The 26,817-nt window shown below is 36.1% G+C and overlaps 2 protein-coding genes and 1 long non-coding RNA gene across 4 annotated transcripts in view; 1 reads left to right on the plus strand and 2 right to left on the minus strand.

Moving 5' to 3' along the window:
• Nucleotides 1-23,991, plus strand: part of LOC126940519 (uncharacterized) — a 43,017-nt gene extending 19,026 nt beyond the window's left edge. Inside the window, exons 4-6 of one of the 2 annotated variants that reach the window (XR_007720779.1) lie at nt 889-1,009; nt 6,274-6,328; nt 23,876-23,991. This is a non-coding gene — a long non-coding RNA (uncharacterized LOC126940519). Of the gene's footprint in view, nt 1-888; nt 1,010-2,489; nt 2,924-6,273; nt 6,329-23,875 lie in introns of those variants that run through there. The other variant, XR_007720778.1, reaches the window with a different exon arrangement.
• Nucleotides 1-26,817, minus strand: part of MYCBP2 (MYC binding protein 2) — a 1,055,480-nt gene that overhangs the window by 984,890 nt on the left and 43,773 nt on the right. The window lies entirely within an intron of this gene.
• Nucleotides 1-26,817, minus strand: part of EDNRB (endothelin receptor type B) — a 922,930-nt gene that overhangs the window by 129,625 nt on the left and 766,488 nt on the right. The window lies entirely within an intron of this gene.

Consider the following 26,817-nt stretch of genomic DNA (forward strand, 5'->3'; position numbering starts at 1 on the left):
TGAACAGTTGCTAATTGGAGCACAATGTATTAGAAATGTTCAATCTCACTTTGAAAGACACATTACAAATATGAATATCAATTAATATGTCTTTAAAAAAGTTACCTAAATCTATTTTTGGGACAATGTTTATTTTGAATAATTAAAAATAAATAAAGGTGATTTAAACTCAAAATAAATTATTCTAGTTTAAATTTTATAATGAAAAGAGAAATAACAATGATTTAGGAAACAGCTATTCTGAGTTAACGGTATATTTATCTTCACTTTCAACCTTTGTAGGCATAATTGGAATCTTTAGTGTAAATCAAATAACAATCTTCAATTAGTATATCATAGATGACTAAACATTGTATGAAAGAAATCAAATTCTGATACTCTCTGATTTTCTACAACTGTTTCCCTTTTACTCTTTTCCTTAAGCTTCTTAAAGAAAAGATATATTGTTTTCAAAGAAGATACTGCAATTAACACTAAGCAGCAGTGTCTCAAATAAATAGGAAGACATTGATAAACTTGGCCAGAATTACAAAGACTTCTAAAAGAAAAGTATTAATATACCTAAAGGGTGGTCTAAAATCCAGAGAATACTTTTCTTCACATACTTAATAATCAGGTAGTCATTTATAATTCCAGGTGGGTGTGGCTTCCTTCATTTTAGGGAAGTCTGACTAAGGGCTTCACTGTAGTATTGTAGTATTCCACTGGCTTTCAAGGTAATATTACCCTTGAGATTTTATCCTATACTTAGGATTCTACAGAAAAAAAATTATGCATGAAAATATTAACTGCAACTTTATGGTCAACTCTAAGGTCCTCTTGTAATCCACAGTTGCCCAAATACTAACTTAAAACTGAGTGACTGAAACATGCCTCATTATATTCTAGGCATCTGCAGTGTCAAATCTACAGAGACAAGTGCACCTGGAGACAAATGACCAGACTACCATAAAACAGAAGCCTAATTATGTTCACTTACATTTCAAATCATTCCCAACAAATTACCCTGGTAGGTGACACATCCATCAAGCCAAGACTGTAATTTCATATTCACAGTAATGTGTTTCTGTAAACTCCTGTAATAAGGTTTTAACTAAATTTTCCCCTTGACCTTACTGTGCTGAAATATTGCAGGCTATGTGTTTTGCAGTTTCTCCAATTAATTTCTGACCTTGGTGCTGCCTGGGCACAATGAGGCAAGTGAAGGGTGGAGATCAGATTTAATTTTGAATTTCCTGACTGCTGCTGCTCTGTATCTCAACTTGAACATTACTTAAACATGTTATTTTTGGTCAATGACTTTTCTATGCAGCACACTGGGCAGATATAATTAAGCAGGCTAAGTTTTGTTCTCAGTTGTCCTCTAAGTTCTTGCATGGGAACTTGGAGTCTCAACAGGAAACACCTGTATGGTGGTTGTATACCAAGCATTCCCAGAGAATTAATATATAACATTGTTCCCGAGCTTCACAAGCTATTCCCCAAATAGAAATGCCCAGCTGTATTTGAAGGCTGTATTTTCAATTACTAGTGAGAATGCAAGCTCTCAGCTTAAAAGTAAACTTTATTTTAAGGATCTATTTGGCTTAGCTATATGATGGGTCAACCACATCATTCGTTTATTTCATCATTCAATATTAGACTTTTTAAAAGTCAAACAACCTTTATTGAATGCCTACTCTGTGTAAGGACTGCAAAGGTTTAAGAGAAATCAGACTTAGATCAGGCGTGGTGGCTCATGCCTGTAATCCCAGCACTTTGGGAGACCAAGGCAGGTGGATCACCTGAGGTCAGGAGTTCCAGACCAACCTGGCCAACATGGTGAAACCCCATCCCTACTAAAAATACAAAATTTAGCCGGGCATGGTGGTGGGTGCCTGTAATCCCAGCTACTTGGGAGACTGAGGCAGGAGAATCACTTGAACACGGGAGGCAGAGAGTGCAGTGAGCCGAGATTGTATCACTGTACTCCAGCCTGGGCGACAGAGCAAGACTTTGTCTCAAAAAAAAAAGAAAGGAAAAAATATTTTTAAAAAATATTAAAAAAAAAAAAAAATATATATATATATATATATATATATATGTATATATATATGTATTGTTGTTGCTGTTGATGTTGTGGGTTCTGTCTCTCTGGTGGGCCCTGTCTAATACATTGGGGCCTTTGTCAGTTTCAGCCCCAGCTAAGGATGGGAAAATAGGTTCCTCCCAAAAACTTGCAGTTACAATCTTTTCTCATTCAGCTATAGAATTTGAATTTACTACAACAGAGATGTCTAGATGACATCTAGTTAAGAAACTGAATTTATCAGGGATCTGTTCTGCCCCACGGAGTAGAACAGAAGCAAGCACAATTCTAGTCAATGATGATACATGTTCCCCCTAGACCTCACAGTATACCTACAGATAAAGCATCAACTCATAATAAAAAATTAGGATTTGTATCCAAAATGCACAAGTAACTATTAAAATTCAACAATTTTTTTTAGAAAACTATATAAGTTGAAAAATTGGCAAAAAAGTCTGAATAGACACCTCGCCAAAGAAGATATACCAATGGCAAAGAAGCTATGAAGATATGATGAACATTATGTCATTAGAGAATTGCAAAGTAAAACAATGATGCAACACTACTACATGCATATTATAATGGTGAAAATCCAAACACTGCTAACATCAAATGCTGATGAAGATGTGGAACAGGAGAAACTGTCATTCATTGCTGGTGGGAATACAAAATGGTACAGCCACTTTGGAAGACGGCTTGGTGATTACTTACAAAGCTAAATATAGTCTTACTGTAGGATCCAGCAATCACATTTCTAGGTATTTAACCAAATAAGTTGAAAACTTATATTCATACAAAAATATGCACATAAGTATTTATAGAAGCTTTATTCATAATTGCCAAAACTTGGAAAGAAGCAAGATATCCTGCAATAAGTGAATAGATAAACAAACTGCAGTATATCCAGATAATTACCCAGTGATCTTACTGAGTAATTACCACTCATGGGTTTCAAGTTACTTAGTGATAAAAAGATGTGATCTGGCTGGGTGCCATGGCTCACACATGTAATCCCAGAACTTTGGGAGGCCAAGGCAGAAGGGTCACCTGAGCCCCCAAAAAACTTGTAGATAAATGTGCATTGTAGCTTTATTTAAAATATTTAAAAACTAGAAACAATCTAAGTATCCATCAACAGCTGAATAGAAGAACAAATTATGTTACAGTGAAATACTACTCACCAACAAAATGAATAAACAATTAATACATGATACAGTATGAGTGAATCTAAAAATAATTATGCCAAGTAGGGGAAGCCAGCCAAAAAAGAATATACACTGTATGATTTTATTAATATAGACATATTGGTTAACATGAGGGCTCATTTACATCATCACAGGCTTTATGAAAAAAACATCAACAGCAAGAAAAGTAATTATAGAATGTCAAAATTGGAGAGTAAGAAATAAGATGGAATAAAAATACTATAAATAAAAGAAATGAATATAAATTAAGATCAGCATGGTTGAGTACTTTTCTCCAGTAATGTTTAGGGCATTGTTATACATAGAGTAGGCAAAGAGTTGGATCCAACTAAGTTTGGAGTTTGGTGAGGAGAGTATGTCTAAGAGCACAGCGGCAGGTGACTGAGGATATATAATAGGAAGTTATACGCAGAGTTCAAGGAATATAAGCTTAAAGCAGGAAAGTAAAAATTTGAATGGAATTAGGGTCAAAGACAAAGTAGAAAATTCCAGTATAACCAAGGAATTATTGGAATTTGAGTACTAGAGATAGTGAGCTAGAAAAATAGGAAGTATTACCATTAGTCAAAAAGTAGGATGATTGCACCTGAGATAATAGAAGGGATACAGTTATTGGAAGCATCAATATTAGGATATTAGCATGAGAGTGGGTAGCTAGTGTGGGATAGAGAGCAAGATCTTTGGAGCAGAGAAGTCAAGGAACTGAGAGGCCAAGATGTTGGAAAAACAGTCCACATAGATACTGAAATTGCTAAGAACAATGACAATCACATAGGATAGAGTGACAGTCCTCTGCTAAAAGAAACTTTTAACAAATGACAGGAATAGCCCAGGGAAATGCACTGTGGCAAATCTTATAATAGGACAGGAAGAGCTTCAAAAATGAGGTTTTTTAGGGAGTAAGGAAGATAAGCATTTGGAAATGGTAATTATCAGTAATAACTTCCCCGGTGATCTTTAGATCGTCGGATCTAAAGACGAGATGATTGTGGGAGGAAAAAATGCTCCATCTGAGAGAGCTGCCGGGGAAAGAATTTCAGGGGAGAGCCAGGTTTCCCTCAGATAAAGAAGGTGAAGGGAACACTCAGAAGACAGTTTGAGCATGTAGAAAATTTTGTTGGTGACAGATGTGAGTGCCAAGAAATGTTGACAAAATTGTTTAGGAAGAAATCTTGTTTACGTGAGGACTATGAATAGATTTTGTTCTGTAAATTGTGTACTTGGGCAGATGTTTATACGTAGATGGTGGTTGTGGTCGGCTTCCTATTCAATAAAGACAGCCTCTTTATGGTCAATATTATCATTTACAAACATCAAAGATCTTGTTTTTTTCCTCCCATTATAATGTCTGTATGTACATATGTATTGCTAATATAATTAACCTGGCTACAATTAACTCAATTTAAGACCCAAATATAAACCACATAGAGAACAGAAGTGTCAACATAGGCACAACGTAATTGGCATATCTCAGATGGGGAACAGGCATTAACCAGAACTTGTAAGAACGCTTAGTTCCATAGTTTTCTGTTTGCCTGGTTAAACAACAAGCATCTTCATACAGCTCTGATATTTCTCAATATGTTGAATAGGATACGTTCATTCTCATTGACTAGAAGGTGCAATTCCTGTTTTAGTAAATCCTGGTTCTCCATTACCTGATTTTACACAAAGTGATGTGCATTGCAAGTGCAGAGGAAGTTTGAGGGATGGGGTTGGGATTGAGTTTCACTGTGCCAGGACACCACTCGCTTCACTTTTCCTGAGATTTAAGGAAGGCAAAGGGAGCTGCCAGTGCTGCCAGTTAACTCCCACATGAGTAGCCCACCTCTCAAACTTCCAGTGGTCTGAAGAAGGGAAAGTTAATTGCTCCATAACTACAGCCTTGGCTGGGTAAACTCATTTTCAGGCAGGCCATGGAGACAAAGAGCTTGTGTTTTGTCTTTCCATGCAGCGACATTCATAGTGGGATGATTTTGTATGCTTTGAGGATCAAGAATCCCGCTATCCTATCCTATATGTGGTCAAAAAATTCTTAATATTTTTGCATTACATAACCTAAACACTAGATATTATTTTTCTATTGAACCTTGTTATTTGGCCTTTGCACAGTTAAAAGATCTAAAAATCGCAGTCATCATATGCCCAAAGTTTTAACGTGACTAGATCTAGCTGGCATATTAAAAATTTTAATGAACTGTTATTCAAGATATGCATCATTTTAGGAAACTTTAAAATTTACCAGCAAAACAGTTAAAATGAAATTTATTTTCTTCAAGTTATTTTATAACGTCCCAAAAACGTATAAAACCCAAAAAACAGGTGACTCCTGAATCTCACTACTCTTTAGAGAGGAAAAAAATACTGTTTTAAAAGATCTATGCTACTTTTAGTTTCATAATATCTCTGGGCACTATAAATTGGTGCTTTCTACAGAACAGTATAGCAAGCTTGTTCTTTAAAGTCTAAATAGCTGCTAAAACTAATATTTAAAAAAGAATAGAATAGCTATATCATTTAATTGTGTCTATTATTCTGGCATTTAATCAATTTATCCTTTATTTTTATGATTCTCATCAAAACGATAGCAATGTTCAAGAATTTTTAGTCAACTTCGTCTTGAGCAATAGTCAGTGTTTAAACATGCCTAATATGCAAATTATTTGTCAACATTTTTAGAAAACATATCTGTGTTGTTATTGTTTTATAATTTCTATCAGTTTAGATAGCAGAGGTGTTAATGAAACTCAACACATCTTTAAAATTGTTCTGAGATCTAACAGCTGTTCATAAGATAAATTTCTCTTTAGGAAAAAAACTTCACTAAATTCATTCCATAGACAATAATCAGGAGTGTAGTATATGTCTGGCAGTCTACCAGACAATGAGAATGTGGATATGGGAAACATAGAGTCCTCTAGAGAGACCGAGAGAGGTTCCAATAATTCAGGGAACTCTCCTCAATGAGAAAGTATGTTTAAGTTAAATTTGTAATGTTAGTTTTGCCATGTAGAAGAAGCAGAGTGGAGAGAGGACATTCCAAATAAAATGAAAGGTATGTACAAAGGTCGTATGTATGAAGTGATAGGGTACAAGTATAGTAATTCAGTGTGGCTGACATGTGCTTAATAGGGAAAACAATGATGGAAGGGGCTCAAAGGGAAGATACCTCTCAATCACGAGGGACTCTACCTGCCATGGGATTTGTTATTTGTCTCTTGGTGATGGAAAGCCATTGAAGGATTTTTTTTTTTTTTAAGCAAAGGAGGCTGGACTGAATTTATATTTTAAAAAATTGTTTTGGCAATCATGATCATCAAGTTATGAGTTGAATGCTTGCTTATATGCATTATCATAGTTAATCTTTAAAAACACACTGTGAATGAAATACTACCATTATTCACATTTTATAAATAAAGGAGTTAAGGAATGTGTCCAACATCATCCATCTATTAAGTGACAGCATGTTGGGATTTTAAAACAGGGCTGTTTAAACAAAGCCTGCTCTCTTAACTTCTACATGTCACTGCCTGGGTACATTCTACTGTAGTGCAGAGGATCGGGGATGGGTGAAGGGACTATTGAAATAGAATAGGTAAAAAAGTGGTTGATGAGAAACAAATAAACTTAAGAATTATTTAAGAGTAGAGTGTCCAAATACCTGGTTTTGAATTGGATCCATCAGCATTTGAACTGAGAAATATATTGAGAAATATTTTATATTTTTAATTAAAAAGTATGATTACCACATTATGATACAATTTGTGTGTAGTCTCCTCGCTCATTCTCTGGGGCTACATTGTGAGTAATTCAGCTTATTTGCTGTCTGGATAGCTGAAGCCTTATTATACAATCAATGCAGATCACTACGGCCAGCTGCGTGGATAAAATTTATATGAGCTTGTCCAATAGGAGATAATATACAGATACACTACATTGCTCAAATTTTATTTTCATAAATATACTATTCCTGATTTTTGCTCAGCTTTTTTTTTTTTGGTGAGAGAATACATTTCTGTTATTTTATTTTATTATTTTATTTTTTATTATACTTTAAGTTCTAGGGTACATGTGCATAATGTGCAGGTTTGTTACATATGTGTACTTGTGCCATGTTGGTGTGCTGCACCCATCAACTCGTCAGCACCCATCAACTCGTCATTTACATCAGTTATAACTCCCAATGCCATCCCTCCCCCCTCCCCATGATAGGCCCCGGTGTATGATGTTCCCCTTCCCATGTCCGAGTAATCTCATTGTTCAGTTCCCACCTATGAGTGAGAACATGTGGTGTTTGGTTTTCTGTTCTTGCGATCGTTTGCTGAGAGCGATGGTTTCCAGCTGCATCCATGTCCCTACAAAGGACACGAACTCGTCCTTTTTTATGGCTGCATAGTATTCCATGGTGTATATGTGCCACATTTTCTTAATCCAGTCTGTCACTGATGGACATTTGGGTTGATTCCAAGTCTTTGCTATTGTGAATAGTGCTGCAATAAACATACGTGTGCATGTGTCTTTATAGCAACATGATTTATAATCCTTTGGGTATATACCCAGTAATGGGATGGCTGAGTCATATGGTACTTCTAGTTCTAGATCCTTGAGGAATCGCCATACTGTTTTCCACAATGGTTGAACTAGTTTACAATCCCACCAATATTGTAGGAGTGTTCCTATTTCTCCACATCCTCTCCAGCACCTGTTGCTTCCTGACTTTTTAATGATTGCCATTCTAACTGGTATGAGATGGTATCTCATTGTGGTTTTGATTTGTATTTCTCTGATGGCCAGTGATGATGAGCATTTTTTCATGTGTCTGTTGGCTGTATGAATGTCTTCTTTGGAAAATGTCTGTTCATATCCTTTGCCCACTTTGTGATGGGGTTGTTTGTTTTTTTCTTGTAAATTTGTTTGAGGTCTTTGTAGGTTTTGGATATTAGCCCTTTGTCAGATGAGTAGATTGCAAAAATTTTCTCCCATTCTGTAGGTTGCCTGTTCACTCTGATGGTAGTTTCTTTTGCTGTGCAGAAGCTCTTTAGTTTAATTGGGTCCCATTTGTCAATTTTGGCTTTTGTTGCCATTGCTTTTGGTGTTTTAGACATGAAGTCCTTGCCCATGCCTATGTCCTGAATGGTATTACCTAAGTTTTCTTCTAGGGTTTTTATGGTATTAGGTTTAACATTTAAGTTTCTAATCCATCTTGAATTAATTTTCGTATAAGGAGAAGGAAAGGATCCAGTTTCAGCTTTCTGCTTATGGCTAGCCAATTTTCCCAGCACCATTTATGAAATAGGGAATCCTTTCCCCATTTCTTGTTTTTGTCAGGTTTGTCAAAGATCAGATGGCTGTAGATGTGTGGTATTATTTCTGAGGACTCTGTTCTGTTCCATTGGTCTATATCTCTGTTTTGGCACCAGTACCATGCTGTTTTGGTTACTATAGCCTTGTAGTATATTTTGAAGTCAGGTAGCGTGATGCCTCCAGCTTTGTTCTTTTGACTTAGGATTGTCTTGGCAATGCGGGCTCTTTTTTGGTTCCATATGAACTTTAAAGCAATTTTTTCCAATTCTGTGAAGAAACTCATTGGTAGCTTGATGGGGATGGCATTGAATCTATAAATTACCTTGGGCAGTATGGCCATTTTCATGATATTGATTCTTCCTATCCATGAGTATGGTATGTTCTTCCATTTGTTTGTGTCCTCTTTTATTTCACTGTTGCTCAGCTTTTATCTTTGTTATATCTCTATGTGCTTTTTTCAGGAAGGAAATATTTGGTGGGTTTAATAGGCTGATTATTCTAAATCAAAACCTTTGTTCAACACTGTCTTATGATGATTAAAAGAGAAATACTGGTTGTTGTAAAGAAAGCTATATTTGTATTGTCGAAAGACTTTTTTTCTAGTTGGTATAGTCAATAAACATACTTGTACATTTACATCTAAAATACTAAATACATATCCAAGAGTGTTCAAATATCTCATGATCTGGTTTCTTTCTGATAATTCACTCTAGTATGCCCTAAATAATTGTATCTGGATTATCAATAGCTTCCCATCTAACTCAGTAAAAAGGCAACACTCTAACCGTGGTCTGTCGGGTCTTTCATGATTGATCCAGCTGTTTCAGTCCCCCATCACCCATTATCTTCCCAACATCATTTTCCATCCCCCTCCCCCGTATCTTACTCTTATTGGCCACATGGACTGATTTCCTTTTCTTCAAACCTGCCAAGCACTCAAGGCCTTTGCAATTGCTACCCTCATGATTGGGATACTTTTCCTTCAGTCATCTAGATGGCTGGCTGCCTCATTTTCTTCGAGCTTTTGCTTAAAATATCCCTTGATCAGAAAGGCCTCCTAAACCACCCTACGTATACTACTTCTTCCAAAACTCTTTCTCTCTTACCCTGTTTCATTTTCCTCCATTGCACTATCCCCATCAAATATAGTATACATGTATTTGTGTATTTGTTTGTCTCATAGGACTAAGATGTAATCTCCATTAAGTCAATACCTAGGATATAATATTCACTGACTTTGAATGGAAAAATACATTAATAAATGAACAACAGGAAATTTTTTCCACCTAAATGCACTGCTCCTCCAAATTTGTTTAAAGTGGTTTAATGTATTTTTCAATTGCTTTATCTTGGCAACATGGAAGGAATATTTAGCATTGTGAGTAATCTATAAACGGATAATTGCAAATATTTAAGGTTCAGTCAGTGAGGTGTAGATTTAATTTTGTTTAGTTTTTAATATACCATTCACTTCTTTGAAAGCAAAATGTCTTTTAAAAGAACAAAAACTACATTAAATCCACACTATCTAAATAAAACATAAGGATATTATAGGTTGTCATCAAAAAATTTTTCATATTGTCAGTACATATTTTGTACACTGCAGTTTATTAAGTATTGAGAAACTTTTTTTTTTGTAAAAGCTAATTAAAGAATCCAAAGAACCAAATTACCAAATTGATGAAGTCAGCGTGAGAGGAGTTAATTAAGGTTTTATCTATTGGTGTGGGTAAACAGGTGGTCATCTCATTAACCCAGACTGAAACCCAGATTGAAAATTCAAGAAATAATTAGGGGAAAGGAGAGTAGAGATGGAAAAATACTTTGGTTTTGAGATACTGTTTTACGTTCAATTTTAGTTGTCCAATAAGTAGTAATCGGAATTGTAGATCCAAATCTTAGAAGTATGTTCTGGATGTAAATATTTTATAACTTTTAGAATATATACAGTCATTGAAATTATGTGGATAAGGAAGATTACTTAGGGAGGGTGTATATGTCAAGGTGAGAAGGTGCAAAATGTTATTTCATAAATGCTTAGCTCACCAATTATTTTTACCCCCATTACAGTTATTCATTTTTCTTTACTGTATCTGCATTTGTATTCCTCCATTCTTTGCTGTGTTTTTAATTAATTTCCTTTTTCTCAATAGGTGATGCTAGATGTATTTTATCACTTTATTCAAACAATCAACTTTTAGTTTTTATTGACATTTTAACAGCTTTTTTGTTTTCTTTTTTTGGGGGGGTTTATTCTTACTTTATAATTTCCTTCCTTCTACTTTTTTGAGGTTTACTTCGTTGTTCTTTTTCTAGTTTCTTGAGTTAAATGCTATGGAAAGAGAAAATTTTAAGTGTCATTTTCTTTAATGTAGTTATTATATACTCTGTATTCTGTGATTCAGTTCTTGATTTTTAAAAATTCTGTTTGGCTATTAGGTCACGGTTGAAGCCAAATTCTAAGCCTCTAATTAGCACTTGTCAGTGAAAATCTTTGGCAGAATAAAAGATTGTTGAATATAGTGCAGTACGTGTCGGTTAACTATTGCTACCATAGTTGAATATAGTGCAGTGTGTGTCAGTTAGCTATTGATACCTCATTGTCTGCCAAAGATGCTGCATAACCAGCTACTCACAAATGCCAGGGACTGAAGACAGCCATAATTAATCTTATAGATTTGTGGGCTCACTGATGGGCTCAGCTGTATGGCTCTGTTGATCTCAAGTGGGCTTGGTCTTTGTCTAGGGTTCAGCTGGAGGTGAGTTCTCGTAGGTTTTATGTGGCTGGGATGGCTGAATTCTTCTGCCCAAACAAGCATGTTTTTCTTGTGGCAATGGCAAAGGCGAATGAGAGCTAGCTCAAGAATGCAAGCACTTTTCATGTTGTTGCTCATGTGACATCCAATAACACTCCATTGCAAGTCAAGTCACAAGACAGAAACCAAAGTCTAGGGGGTGGGGATACATAATCCTCTTTAGTCAGACTGCAAACATCTCTTGTCACAGGGAATGAGTACAGGGGTAGATGGAGAACAAGAGCTTTTACTGAAATTAATTGAAAACACAATACAATTACAGATAGTTTGACTCAGTATTATTTTTAAAAGCTTGATGACACCAGGAGAAGAAAGCTAACCAATGCTCAGATTAAGAACATTTTGTATCAAATTTTAAAATGCTTTGAATGCTGTATTTTAAAATATGCTTGTCATCATAAGTGTCCTTTGCTCCTTCCTTTCTCAGAAACCCCCTGAAACACACACACACAAAGCTGAAGCTTACTTCTTGTGAAATTAACTGTTCATTTCAAAGCCGTACTTGTGAATTGGTGATGAAGCAAACACCATGAAATCAGTCTCTATACTTGGATATAGACAAATGGTATTCCACTGTTAGAAATATCTTAGATTCTGCCTCCAACAATAATATTGATCATTCAATTTTTGTTTCTTGTTATTTATGCGGCGTGTTGTTTTCCTTCTCTTTTTTATTAACTTTTTGAGTCATTTCATTTTAGAAGTGTATTTACTTTTTAACAGTGTCATCCAATAATTGACCTTTTAATCAGAAAATTTAATCCACCAAGTTTTATTGTGCTTACTCATTTATTTGAAATTCTACCTACTAATTTTTCTGTTTTCTCTTTGTTTCTGATTTACTTAATTTTGATTTTTTTTTTAATTTTTCCTCTCTTCTATCTTGCTTCCTGTTGAATTGGTAATATTTTTCTCCTTTATTCCCTCTACCAGTTTGGAAACCATACATTGTATTTATATTTTATTATCACATACATATTTGACTCTAACTTTCTATAACTCAGAAGCTATTCTATATCTCTAGCTGATTTATTTATTTACTTTATGTATTTTGACAGAGTCTCACTCTGTCGCCCAGGCTGGATTCCAGTGGCATGATCTCAGCTCACTGCAACCTCCACCTCCTGGGTTCAAGCGATTCTCCAGCCTCAGCCTCCCAAGTAGCTGGGACTACAGGCACACGCCGCCACGTCTGGCTAATTTGTATATTTTTAATAGAGACAGAGTTTCATCATGTTGGCCAGACTGGTCTCAAACTCCTGACCTCAGGTAATCTCCCAGCCTCGGCCTCCCAAAATGCTGGGATTACAGTCTGAGCCACTGCACCCAGCCTCCTGCTGATTCTTAAACAAGACAAGGTACTACATTAAACCTTCCTCCTATTCTGCACCCCTATCTCCATGTATCTCTGAATATGATGTCTGTATCACTTTATAAGAGTTTTCTCTTTACCCTTAATAACCTTTATTTTTTGCCGTGGTATATTTAAACACAGGCTTATTTTTATTTAACCCTCTTGGTACTTGATGTTCATGGTCTGAGTTTGTATCTTTCTTGAAATCTAAAAGTTCTTAGCTATTCACTTTCTAAATATCATTTTTCTGCCATTCCCTCTATTTTCTTTCTTTCCTTCCTTTTTTTTTTTTTTTGAGTGCCAATTAGAATGTGTTGAGTCTTCTCAAACTCTTTTCCATCTCCATTAACCACTTTTTAATATTTTTAGTCTCTTTATACTTCCGCAATATTCTGGCAGAATGCCTCAGGATTTTCTCATGTTCACTAGCTGTTTCTATTACTAGAACTAATTGAGAGGTTTTCTGTTTTGATTTTTATTTCATTTACTATATTATTTGTTAGATTTTTACTTCCCTATTTTTTTCTGTTCTTTTTTGCTATTTTATATTTTCTTTTTTTCCCCCAGTGGTCTTGAACTTTTTATATCTCTTTGAAGATCCTTAACATATATGCTTCAAACTGATTTTCATATTTCTCTATTACATTTTCATATTTTATCTAGACTGAAAGCTGCTGCTCCTAAATTGGTATTCTTCATGAATTTTGGAAAACCAGTTTCCAGATCCATCTTGACTGGAAGCCTGTCATGTTCTGTAGTGTGGCTAGGGGTCCTCTATAGCACATCGATATTGTAAATAGAGCAATCCAGATGCCAAGCTATTGGGTGGTGTAGTCTTCGCCTCATTTCTTGGCATTATCTACTTCCTCTTTTCCTCCTAGTGATGCAAATTTATAATAGCTGTAACCATTGATTCACATACATGGTGGGCACCACTGTTCTGAGCTTCCATCATGGTGGGGAGAGCCCCACTGAAGCACCTCATTTCAGGTTGTGAGTCTTACTTAGCCCCATCTCCAGTGGGGCACTTTCAGTTTTTATCATGCACTGGAACCCAAACTGCCAGCAGGCTCTATTTGCTTGCATTTCTGGAACCAGCAAGCCCCATCTACTTTGTGTTTTGTTTCTATTTCTGATCCAGAACATGGATATTTTGTCTTTGAAAGTGGTTTTATCTTTCTGATTTCCTGTATTTTGCTTCAATTAAAATTCTGATGGGAAATGGGTGTGAATTTATAACACAGGAACTGGATACTGTTCATTTTTTGATAAAGTGGAAATGGCAGATATATTTCATTAAACTAATTAGTATTGTGGATATCACAGTTGCTAGTAGTGATGCTCATGCTACTCTTACTTAGGCAAGTGGTTCAGTGACCCTTGGATGGAGAATGAAATAAGAGTTTGGTGCAATTTCCTCTGTATAATGAAAGTAAGACTGCTAAGTTACTTTTTGAAATACATACTTTGTTACATATACCTTGTTGATTCCAAATATTTGTTTGCTGAATTTAATGACATTGTATTTAATTTTATTTGTTGGAAACCTGGGCTTGATACCTCATTGTCTGCCAAAGATCAGATGTTCTCAATGTGACATTCAGCAAGCAGGACCAAAATATACTTTAAATATACTTTGAAACCTTGTTATAAAAGATTAATGATCTTTCATTCAATGGGTACTTTTTTTTCTTCCTTCAAATTTTCACGTGACTGATAACTTATCAATGTGTATTGTATGTTACAAATGAACTTGTCAGAAAAGGAATTATAGATGTCCGGGAACCAGAGATAACTTAACCTTGAGACTCATTTCCCATGCCCCACCCTGGATAATGTACAGAATGTTCTTTTCTTAGGGAAAAAAAAGTTCCTTATTGTCAGAAAATGATTATTATAATACATTAGTCTCAGAGTTATTGGAGTTTTGCATATTGTAAGGTTTATTGTGCATTTATAGTATACAAAGATATACAGGAATACATGGGATACAACCACAATAAGTACAACATGAGAAGTTGCCATTTTGCTCTTGATGTTATGAGAATATCATGTTTGACAATATGCTTGTAATGGAAATGTAAGGGTCATGATTCAGATAATCTTCAAAGGGGCTTGAAAGGTAAAATGTTTGATAAATTCTTATTGCACTTGGCAAAAACAAACATCTTCCACGCAGAACAATTTCATATATACCATTTAAAAACATCTCCTGTTTTTCTGAAGTTGACAGTTAACATTTTATGTAGCATGTGAACCAACTTTTCTTCAAACAAGAATTCAAGTTGTTAAACAGTTATCGTTGTTGTAAGGAATTTTTACCAACAAAATCATTGGTAGAAGTAATTTATGGGGATAAAGTAAGGGAGAAAAAATTTAGCAAAATTGAGACTAAGTTAAATTAGGAGACTTTCATCTTATTCAATGAGTCCAATCTTGAGATGCTTATAAAAAGAAAAAAAAAAATGAGGACAGTCTCAAAGCATCCATAACACTGGACGTGTAATGTTAAAGGGAGAATTGTGAGACCAAGGCATAAAAGAACAAGTAAAAGAAAGCCTGGGATTTCAGATCTTCTAAACGCCATGGCTGCTCCACGATTTCTGAAGAAATAGGGGCTCAAAGCTAACTTTTACGTTAGTATTAAAAGCATTTTTTTTTTTAGAAGGAGTATCACTCTTCATACTGGAGTGCAATGGCACGATCTCAGCTCATTGCATTCTCTGCCTCTTGGGTTCAAGTGATTCTCCTGCCTCAGCCTCCTGAGTAGCTGGGATTACAGGCACCTGCCACCATGCCCAGCTAATATTTGTATTTTTAGTAGAGATGGGGTTTCACTGTGTTGGCCAGGCTGGTCTCGAACTCCTGACCTCAGGCGATCCGCACATCTAGGCCTCCCAAAGTGCTGGGATTACAGGCATGAGCCACCTCACCCAGCCAAAAGACTTTATTTTTAATATTTTTAAAATAATTTCAACTTTTATTGTAGATTCAGGGATGCATGTGCAGGTTTGTTACATGGGTATATTGCATGCTGCTGAGGTTTGGGGTATCATTGATCACATCACCCAGGTAGTTAGCATAGTACCCAATGGTTTCTCAACCTTTGACCTCCTCCCTTCTTCTCTGCTCTAGTAGTTCCCAGTGTCTATTGATTGCCATCTTTATGTCCATGTTATACTGAATGTTTAGCTCCCACTTATAATTGAGAATATGCGGTATTTGGTTTTCTGTTCCTACATTAATTTGTTTAGAATAATGACCTCCAGCTGCATTCATGTTGCTGCAAAGGACATGATTTTCTTCTTTTTGATTGCTGCATAGTATTCCATGGTGCATATATACCATGTTTTCTTTATTCAATCCACCACTGATGGGTACCTGGGTTGATTCCATAACTTTGCTATTATGAATAGTGCTGCAGTGAACATATGTGTGCAGCTGTCTTTTTGGGAGAATGATTTATTCTCTTTTAGGTATACACACAGTAATGGAATTGCTGGATCAAATGGTAGTTCTGTTTTAAGGTCTTTAAGAAATCTCCAAACTGCTTTCCACAGCAACTGAACTAATTTGCATTCCAGCCAACAGTGTATAAGTGTTCCCTTTGCTCCATAGCCTTGCTGGAATTTGTTGTTTTAATAATAACCATTCTGACTCATGTGAGATGGTATCTCATTTTGGTTGCAATTTGCATTTCTCTGATGACGAGTGATATTGAACATTTTTTCATGTTTGTTGGCAAATTTTGTGTGGTTTTGAGAAGTGTCTGTTCATATCCTTTGCCCACTTTTTAAAGAAATTGTTTGTTTTTTGCTTGTTGAGGTGTATAAATTCCTTACAGATTCTGAATATTGGACTTTTATCAGATGCATAGTTTGTGAATATTTTCTCCCATTCTGTAGGCTGCTGTTTATTCTTTGATGTATTTCTTTTGCTATGCAAAAGCTCTTTGGTTTAATTAGGTCCTGCTTGTCAATTTTGTTTTTGTTGCAATTGCTTTTGAGGACTTTATCATAAATTCTTTCCCAAGGTTGATGTCCAGAATGGTGCTTCCTACATTTTTTTCTAGGATTCTTACAGCTTGAGGTTTTATACTTAAACCTTTAACAATCTTGAATTAATTTTTCGATATGGTGAAAGGTAAGAGTCCTGTTTCATTCTTCTGTATATGACTAGTTAGCTATTCTAGCACCATTAACTGAATAGGGAGTGCTTGCCACATAGCTTATTTTTGTCAACTCTCAAAGCTACTTTTGTATAATACTTTTCATATGATATAGGAAAACATCAATTATATATCTCAAAAATTATGGGGAGAGAAGTTGGAGATTATAGCCAGACCAATTCCTTACTCTTTTCCCCTGTCTAATGCCACCAGGGGCTCCTAGATCCACATGTCCCAAAAAAGCCTATGTACTTTGTGCCCTATAAGCTGCCCTTCCATTTTACATACTGATTAATACGAAAATGCAAAAATCCTGCATTGACAAGTTCAGTGCTTCAGGACCATTCTACGAAATAAAACAAGAGAAAAATTTACAACTTAGGGCATTGGAAATAGGTTCTTGAGAAGGCTAAAATAGACCAAGTCAAGTCACAGGCTATGTGGGTCACCTCTAGTAACAACCGAGCAAAGGTGAGGATGTCCTAGTCTTAAGTGGCTGTAATTGATGATATTTGCCTAGAAATCAATAGGTCCATTTTATGCATATTCAGCTGTACCAACCGCAACCAAAAATGTGGAAGGAAAAATAGCTAATAGACTTTTCTTGGAGGGGGTGGTGAGAAGGAATTACAGTGTTTAAATTGAAATGAGATGAAAATCAAAGTGCTCTCTTGCCTGAATGAGAAAGGTTTTCAAATAAATTTGATGACTCAAAAAATAAAGGTTTTTATCAGACATAGGTTAACTCTTAGATAACAAAATCACTTTCTAACAGTATATATTTTTAAAGATTATCAGCATTCATGAGTATTTGCATGAAATTTTTGTTTGTCCTACTTGAATGACTACTTGGAAGGCACCTACAGAAGGATCCACCAAAAGCTCACAGATGCTGCCATTCACAAGTAACTTTGAAAATAAACATGAAATAACAATTACAGTTTGGGCTCTGTTGATTAGAAAGTAGGTGGGCTTATTTTAATAGGCCAAGGATGCTGGATAGGTCAAAACATAGTATTAAAAACTTTTAAGTGACTATCTTTTACTATATATAATTTACTATGCTTAAGTAACTACCTCTCTCTCCTTTTTGGGGATATCTTATGCCCAAGATACTGTACATAAAGGAGTACAATGTCATGATCAAAACCTAGTTTCCATAGCCAAACCACTCTGCTTGTGTAACCTTCAGCAAGGTACTTAACCTCTCTGTGCCTCAGTTTCTTCATCTGTAAAATGAGGATAACAGTACCTATTTAAAGAGTTGTTGTTAATATTCTAAGTGTTAATGTACTTAAAAGTAGACTTAAAAATAGCTGTAAGAGGACTGGCACATATAAGCTTTAAATAACTAAGTGCTACAAAGGATACAGTAATTGCATTTTTTCTTCATATATGGTTTTTTAGTTTTTAATGAATGTTTTCATGTATACTATTAATTATAAAATTCCTGTGAAATATCCATTGTTTACCCAATTTTTCGCATATGGGAACTGAGCAAAAGAGGTTGTTCAAGGCCACCCACCAATAAGAGCCAAATTTGGAAAGAGAGTGCAGGTCTCACAGCTGCTGCTCCAGGATGCAACCCATTGTGTTGCACTGTCCCTTGATAATTGGATTTTAATCAGGTCTGTGGATAAGTCTCACACACACACACACACACACACACACACACGCGCACGCACACACAAAACAGAGCTTTGGATAGGATACAAGAAAAATAATCTCACCAAGAACGTACTTTAGCGACAGGAAGCAGTTACTTCAACATAGACAAAGGCAAACAGCAGACAAGCAGGAAGCAATTAAACAGAAGGAGTCCCCCAGTTTGTTTCATTTTATTTATCATTATATTGAGCATAGTGTCATTCAGAGGCTAAGAGAAAGACGCCCACCTTTGAGCCTATGCTAAGGGGATCCTGGAAGCTTTCGCCAGGGTAGCTGAGGCAGTGCTGTGAGGTGAACAGAACCTCAGACCCTGACACCCTTAGAGGGAAACCAAGGGAGTGACTGTCAATAATTAAACCGTCTGTAACCCTTTATATTGTTTTGGTTCTCAGAAGCAAATCAAGGACACCACACATAGAATGTAAATTGGCCTTTGTAGTCTTGCCCCCTGGTATAATTAGCAGATGCTCTTTCTTAATGCAGGCCAGTTCAGGGGAAATCTATTTCCATAATGAAACATGCTATTTCCATGTGTGCTGAAACTCAGCTTCTCCAAGTTTCTATGTTCCTGTCGTTGGGATGACTTGGAAAAGAAGTATTTTATTATTGTCCATCCCCAGAATAGAAGCTCTAGACCTGGGAGTCCCCAAAATATAGTAGGGATAAACAACCATTTTTAAAAATACCAACAAATGAAAGAGAAATGTATTAAGTGCTGTAAGCGATCCTAAAGGATAGCTAAGAATCTTAAAGGATTCTTTGCTTTGATATGCAATCATGAAACACTGATAGCATGAGTGAAAAAAAATGTAACTTTAATAAATATGATGTCTTTGGAAGAACAAATGTTTCAAAATGAGGCATATAGAGGAGAGGAGAAGAGAGAGAGACAGAGGGAGAGAAAGAGAGAGGAAATGTTGAAAATATTTTCTTAGTAGATAAAGGGAGGTCAGAGAAGTGATTTTCAGGTTGGAGAGATAAAAAGGGATGAAGGCTCAGGGAACTATAAAGGAGGAAATGGTACAAGAATAAACTCTGAGGGCATTGTCACAAAGACTTTTCAAGGTCTGGAAAATGTTTTCGGCGTAACTATAGAAGAGAGAGACATTAAATGTTGCTTGACTACCTAAGTCTTCTCTTGCTTCATCTGCCAAAGTACGCTTCACTGGAAAAGATGGGAGACCTTTCCAGCCAGTCTTCTACAGGATTTCTCTGCAATAAAAATGTACAGAAGTAGCACACATGTCCACCTGTAAGCTGGCAACTCCCCGATTAGTAGAAAGTCTATAAGTAAATTTAGCTAAATATAAAAGAGTACAACTTAAAGTACAATATATTAAAGTTAAGAACATATAACTAATAATTTTTTAAAATAGTAGTTATGATGAGATTATCATAGCCCAGGTGGTACTATTAAAATATTGAGAGTAAGACGTGTGTCCATGTTTAATGTTGTTTACAATATGATTTTTTATTAAAAACAAACAAAACAAACACAAAAAAACCTGTAGGCAACTTAAATTTTAAAACCTAGATAAAAGAGATAATTTTATAGAAAAATACTCCTTACTCAAACTGGACCCAGTAGAGAGAATATCTAAAGAGAGCAATTGCCATAGAAGAAAAGGGGAAGCAGCTAAGAAGCTCCCTCATAATAAAAGATTTAGACCTTGATGGCTTCACAAACTTCTTGCTTCATTCTCTAAAGTGCACTGTAAGCATCATATAATCTCAATGCACCTTAAGTCTTTCCAGTCCAGGAAAAAAGAGGTTAAACTTTTAAGTTTATTTTTATAAAATGAGCAAAATATTTTCTTCTATAACCTGACAGCTTCAACCAAAAAAGAAAACTGCAGACTGATCCCATTTATAAATATCTGCATAAAAATCTTAGATCAATTACTAGCAAATAGAATTTATTTAAAAAAAAAAACACTACACATTATAACCAAGTAAGCTTTATTCTAGGAATTGAAGAGTGGTTAAATATCAGGAAGTCCCATTAATAAAATCTAACACATTAGCATTAAGATAAAATACCTTATGCTTATATCTGCTTATATAGACACAGAAAAGGCATTTGATGAAATTCAAAATCTATCATGTTTTTAAAAAGTAAAAGGATCGAATAAGGTTGGAATTGATGGATTAAGTCCTTAATTCAGCACTATATGTTATATAACTTCCATTCTAATAATCATCACTTTATTTCACAGGAGAATATTTCTTGCAAAATTTATAACAAGATCAGATATGTGTTTACTTATAGGAAAAAAGTCAAGGTCTTTTTATATAAAAAGCTTCTAAAATACAGAAGAGGCCAATAATCCTATAGAAAATGACTAGAATTTTCTGTAATTCTAAGCTAGTTTGTCATTAAATAATAATAGATTAAAATAAAACGATTTTCTATAATTCTAAAATGAGCTATGGAATATAAGCAGAGTGAATTGATAAGTTAAAATATCTGCGAATAATGTGAAAAAAATGCTTAGTCTCACTCACAATAAGCGAAATACAGATTAAGAACAAGATTATGCCAGTCTGGCCAACATGGTGAAACCCTGTCTCTACTAAAAATTAGCTGGGCATGCGGGCGTGTGCCTGTAATCCCAGCTACTCGGGAGGCTGAGGCAGGGAAATTGCTGGAACCAGGGAGGTGGAGGTTGTAGTGAGCCGAGATTGCGCCACTGTACTCAAGATTATGATCCAATTTCTGATTTATCAATTTGAAAAATTTCCCTAAATTTGACAAGTAGTCTGTTTGAGAGATTATGAGTGAACATGCAATTATATTTGTGATTGAAGAGAATGCAAAAATATAAAACCCAATGGAAGGGAATTTAGCAATATCTAGAATAATTGCATATAAATTTATTCTCTGACCAAGTAATACCAATTCTAGGAATCAATAAAAAATAAAATAAAAAGGCTTATGCTCAAAGCTATTTGATACAGAACTATTTCAAAAGCAAAAACCTAAAGAAAAAAAATCTATATGTAGGGGACTACTGGAATAAAATATGGTAGACCCAAGCAATGAAATACCATACAGCTATAAAAAGAAATGAGGGTCAGGTGCCATGGCTCATGTCACTAATCTGAACACTTTAGGAGGCTGATGTGGGAAGATCACTTGAGGATAGGAGTTCAAGATCAGCCTGGGCAACAAAGTGAGGCTCTATGTCTACAATAAAAAAAAAAAAAAGTATTAAAATGAAAAAAAATGGGCGTGGTTGCATGCACCTGTAGATCTAGCTACTTGGGAAGCTGAGGTGGGAGGACTGCTGGAACCCAGGAGTTCAAGGTTACAGTGAGCTATGATCATGCCACTGCACTCCAACCTGGGAGACAGGGCGAGACTCCATCGTTAACTGAAAAAAATTAAAAAGTAAAATAAAGGAATGAGGAATATCTCTACACACTGCCATGAAGTTTCTTGAGAATATAGTAAGTATCTGTCACACACAGACAGGTTTAGAGATTTGCCAGTTTGGTTTGGAGCAGGAGGGTAGACAGAAAGGAAGATTCACAGAATAAAAGAGCACTTGATGTGGTAGATGGACAATTTGGAACTAACAGTATTTGATTAACATATATGGCAAGAGCAGGAAAAAGTCTGAACCACAAAAGCAAATAGAATCATAGTAACTTTCTGACTGTTTAATCAATGATTATATTTACATAGACTTATTAATGTAAGGCTTAACTGTTAAATGAAATATGATGATATATCTAAAATGGGAAGGCAGGATATAGTGCAAGGAGGGTAAGTCCTTTACTGGTCTAATGGTAAGTCAATACATGATGTCTGAAACTAACCAATTGAGAAATAGCTACGTAAGTATGTACTGTGGAAACGTAGAGGCAACTACGAAAACAGAAGCCTTTGCTTCTGTTGATTTGGGCTGAGTTACATATGCTTTTCAGCACCATGTAAATTTTTCCAAAAAATCAAGTGAAAGTATTACATAGATTACAAAGATAGAAAAACAGTATTTTTTTAAAGATGTTCAGATACATTTCCCTAAGTTCATTTAAAACAAAGTGCACTAGGCTACAGTGGTATCTGACTGGGCAGAAAATAGAGAAAGAGACAGACTCCGAAAAGACCTGAAGTAACATCAGTTAAGCCTGGAGACGATCACCAGAGCTAGTCTTAAGGGTGAGTCCACAATGAGTGAAAGGGAGAGGGGGTGCTTTCTGTCCATTTAAACTACAGCAACAGCGTGGAGATTCTCCATTAGTCATTTTTTTTCTCGCTCTCCAGGTTTTGATGGTTCAGATATCTCTAGGGTGATACCAATCTTTTTATTATATTTCATGTAATACCAGCTTAAGAAACAACGTAATGAAAAGTCCATGTGCTACTAATTTTATTGCCCTGTCAAGAAGATCCAGGATTTCCTCCCTCATTCTACTTTTTAAAAATCATTTTCTCAACTTTTCTGATGTGATTTACACTTACTGGGAAGCTTTTGCTTTTTGGAATTCTTTTCAGAATTATAACATCTTAATTGTAACTTACACATTTCACAATTTTTGTTTGAAATGAGGAAAATGCTTTTGTAACTATATTTCAATTTCACAAGTAATTTAGGGTAAAAGACAGCAAGGGATGTTGGTAACGTTGCATCCAAGTTTATTCTATTTGTCATTATTGTGCAAACACCCGTAACTTCTCACTTCACTTCTCTAACCCCTCTGGACGGATAGTCAGAGAATGAGGATGAACATTCCTCTGAATACAAAGACTTGGGACATTCTTTCCCTGTAACTTAGAGAAAGAAAAGCAAACTGAATAGGCATAGAAATAATAATGTGCATCACAAGTTGGCAGTTTGAGTTCACCTTAAGGCAATGTCACTGACTAGGACATTCCCTGAGTGTGTGTGCTATATCTTAGGCACCGCCATGGCCCCGTTTGGGGCTTAGAACATGTCATCCCAAAATATGACACTTTGGTCTGCTGAGTACTTTCAATGGAAGGAAATTGGAAGGGCCTCAGAAGCAAGAATTTCTCTACTCTCCTTTCTCCTTTCCCCATTTCTCTATCAAAAGTGGGTCATAGAAACTAAAACTCTTCTCCTTGAAAGCAGGCCATAAAACCTATAAACTTTACTCTCTGGTCTTCTCCCTTTTCCCTTGAGGGTACTTACGTGACAGTTGTCATGCCCTATACCTGGAAGAAGGAATGCTACATAGAGAGGCCCAGAAGAATCGGAAAAAACAGGCCTTACTGGGCTCTTCCATTACAACATACCCTTTTTGTCCAATCGTATTTCTATGCAGCTGATCCTGCATTGAGTGCAAGCTTAAAACTGTAGTTTTCCCTGGATCTTTGGGCTTTCATTTCTGAAGTCTCCTGTGTCATGTAAAACTTTGGTAAATAAATTTGTTATGCTTTTCTCTTGATAACCTGTCTTTTGTTGTAGGAGTGTCAGGCAAGACCCTTGTAATGAGTGGGGAAAAGGTGTTACCATTTCACTCCTACAGCCTCAAGACCTAGCACCTTGTCTAGCATCCGTTGAATTAATGAAGTTGGATGACTGAATGACTGATATCTCAATAATTGCCACTGATTTGACTATTTAAGCGGATCATCTTTTCCTCCTAAATATTCCCCCCATGCTATACTGAAAGTCACAGAACATCATGTTTCCAGAGGAATAGCTTTCCTCAGTCAAGGCTAAATAAGTAACAGGAACTGACAGCGAACACCTCCTATTCAAGTTAGAATGAACACTATTTGGTCTTAGACACATAAATATTCAGACAAGAGGTTTCCATTTAGAAGAAGCAAATCAATGATGAGTTCAGAAAACATTCCTGTTAACACACTCAAAAGTTGTAATCAAAAGTTGGGCATCACCTGAAAATCGTAAACTTTTTAAACAAATAGAAGGATATGAGGATAAAGGGATGTTTCTAATTAGATTCACTTTTCTAAAATCTTTCACTTTCCTTACTAGTCTGATGCTCACAGGCATAAGGTCACTGTGAGATTTTTGATAAGACACATAGGTCTGCCGAGTTCATAGCACCGCAGACTTGGGAAGATTTTACATGTCCAGTGCATGGCCCAGAGGCAGCAGTGTTTATTTTAGCCAGTAACAAACATGATAAATGATGTGCCACCCTCCGTCACTACTGGTCACTGGAAGTGCTGGCTGACCATCAGCTCAGAACTCAATTCCCACAGGTTCCCTGCCAGACTATTTGAATAAACCTAGGCAAGTTTACAATTTCTGATTTGGCAGAAAAATATCTTTCACTTGGTAGTCTAAATACGTTTCAGGGCGTTTGAGGGTCAACGGTTGGTTTCTATGCTTAAATAGTAATTTTAGGTATTTTTAAAACATCTTCCTTGAAATATAATTCACATACTGTATGATTTTTCCATTGCTTTTAATATATTTACAGAGTTTTGTAATCATCGCCACAACCAATTTTCTAATATTTGCATTACTGCAACAAAAAAACCTCTGTATCCCCAGATCATCCCACCTTGCCTAGTCCTAAGCAAACACTAATGATTCCGCTTCCCTGCTACATGGGGTTGTTTTCATTGTCATTTCCTTGTTTATTGATTGGTGACATGACCCGTCTATTTTAATGAAGTCTATTTCCCTGCGGTGTCTCTCCTAAGGAAGGCACAGCTTTGGACATGCATAGTTACTTGCGAAAACAGTGGTTTTAGCAGGGCTCTGTCTCCTTTTCTGATCTCTCTGTTAAGCTGCCTGCCTTGTTTGGTATCACATCCGAATTATCAATTGATTGTTCTATTGTTTTGGACAATGCCCTGGGGCATAAATTGCTCTGTAGTATTATCTGATTAAATCCATGCAATATTGTTTTTATTTCTTGTTTCGTTTTTTTTTTTTGAGACAGTCTTACCCTGTTGTCCAGCCCAGAGTGTGGTGGTGCGATCTCGGCTCACTGCAACCTCCGCCTCCCAGGTTCAAGCGATTCCCCTGCCTCAGCCTCCTGAGTAGCTGGAATTACAGGTGTCAACTACCAGTCCGGCTAATTTTTGTATTCTTAGTAGAGCTGGGGTTTCACCATGTTGGCCAGGCTGGTCTCGAATTCCTGACCTCAGGTGATCCACCTGCCTGGGCCCCCAGAATGCTGGGATTACAGGCATGAGCCACCATGCCCGGCCACGGTAGTAGTTTTTAAAGACAGTTTTTGAGGTTTATGGAGACCCCAGGAGGGCACTTCTTATCCACCTCTTTCTCTTTCTGTCTGGCGAACTAGCTGGCCTATGGTTAAACTTTTTGCTCTTACTTAAGAAGAGCTATTTGTTTTCACAAATACCCTTAGACTTGAACTTCACCATATTCTGTTTAAAATAAAATTAATTCATTTGGGGGGCATTCAGATGTTCCTTTTCCTGTGGTTTCCCCTTTCATTTGGTTAAGATGTCTCAACCCTACTCCAGGAACTGGCTGGAGGAGTTAGCCTCTGGTCCTCTGGACTTTTTGTCTTGACTCTCCTGGTGTGGGATACTACCCAAAGATCGAGTTCATGTCAGGAAAATCGGAACCCCAATGTTCTTGCCAGCCATGCACAGAGTAGACAGTCCATCCTGAGTGAGAGATGTTGGGAGGAAGATAGCCACCAACACTTTGGCAACATGCACCTGGAATATATCCTCTTCATGGAGTTGGAGAGGATGAAAAATGTTAGTGGTTCCCCCTCCCAATAAAATATGGCAACCTTTGATCAGAAATTGAAAAGAGAAGGAACTCATCTTTTTGGCACTTGGATTGAAGTTTCTGTTAGGCTGAGCTTGGGGTAAAAAGGGAGAGTGTAGAAGGTGGCTCAAATGTTACAGACTCTCATTGTTCTGAGTTTTAGTAGGTTTTCTTAAATAGATGTTTCTTCATTTGCTGTATGCTATATGCTATTTGGACAACTTCCACAGATTAGACTAAAAAAAATAAAACTATTGTTCACTGGCTTTGCTTGAGTTGTTGCTGAAGAGTGGGAAACAGACCTCCTACTGACGTCATCTCAGAAGTGGAACTTTGATCCCTTTCAAGTCTTTTTCTTGAGTATTCTTATTTATTGTTTGAACTCTATGGATAACTAATGCTTAAACCAATGGCAAAGAAAATGTAGTGTTTCTTTAAAGCCATTTAAGTTGCAGTGAATTCACTCTATTATTGCTATTTTATTGTTGGATAAAAACTATTATGAAAGGATTTTTTATAAATTGGTAAATAAGGAAA

The sequence above is a fragment of the Macaca thibetana genome, chromosome 17 (genome assembly GCF_024542745.1).
Source record: "Macaca thibetana thibetana isolate TM-01 chromosome 17, ASM2454274v1, whole genome shotgun sequence".
In the NCBI taxonomy this organism is placed as follows: Eukaryota; Metazoa; Chordata; class Mammalia; order Primates; family Cercopithecidae; genus Macaca; species Macaca thibetana.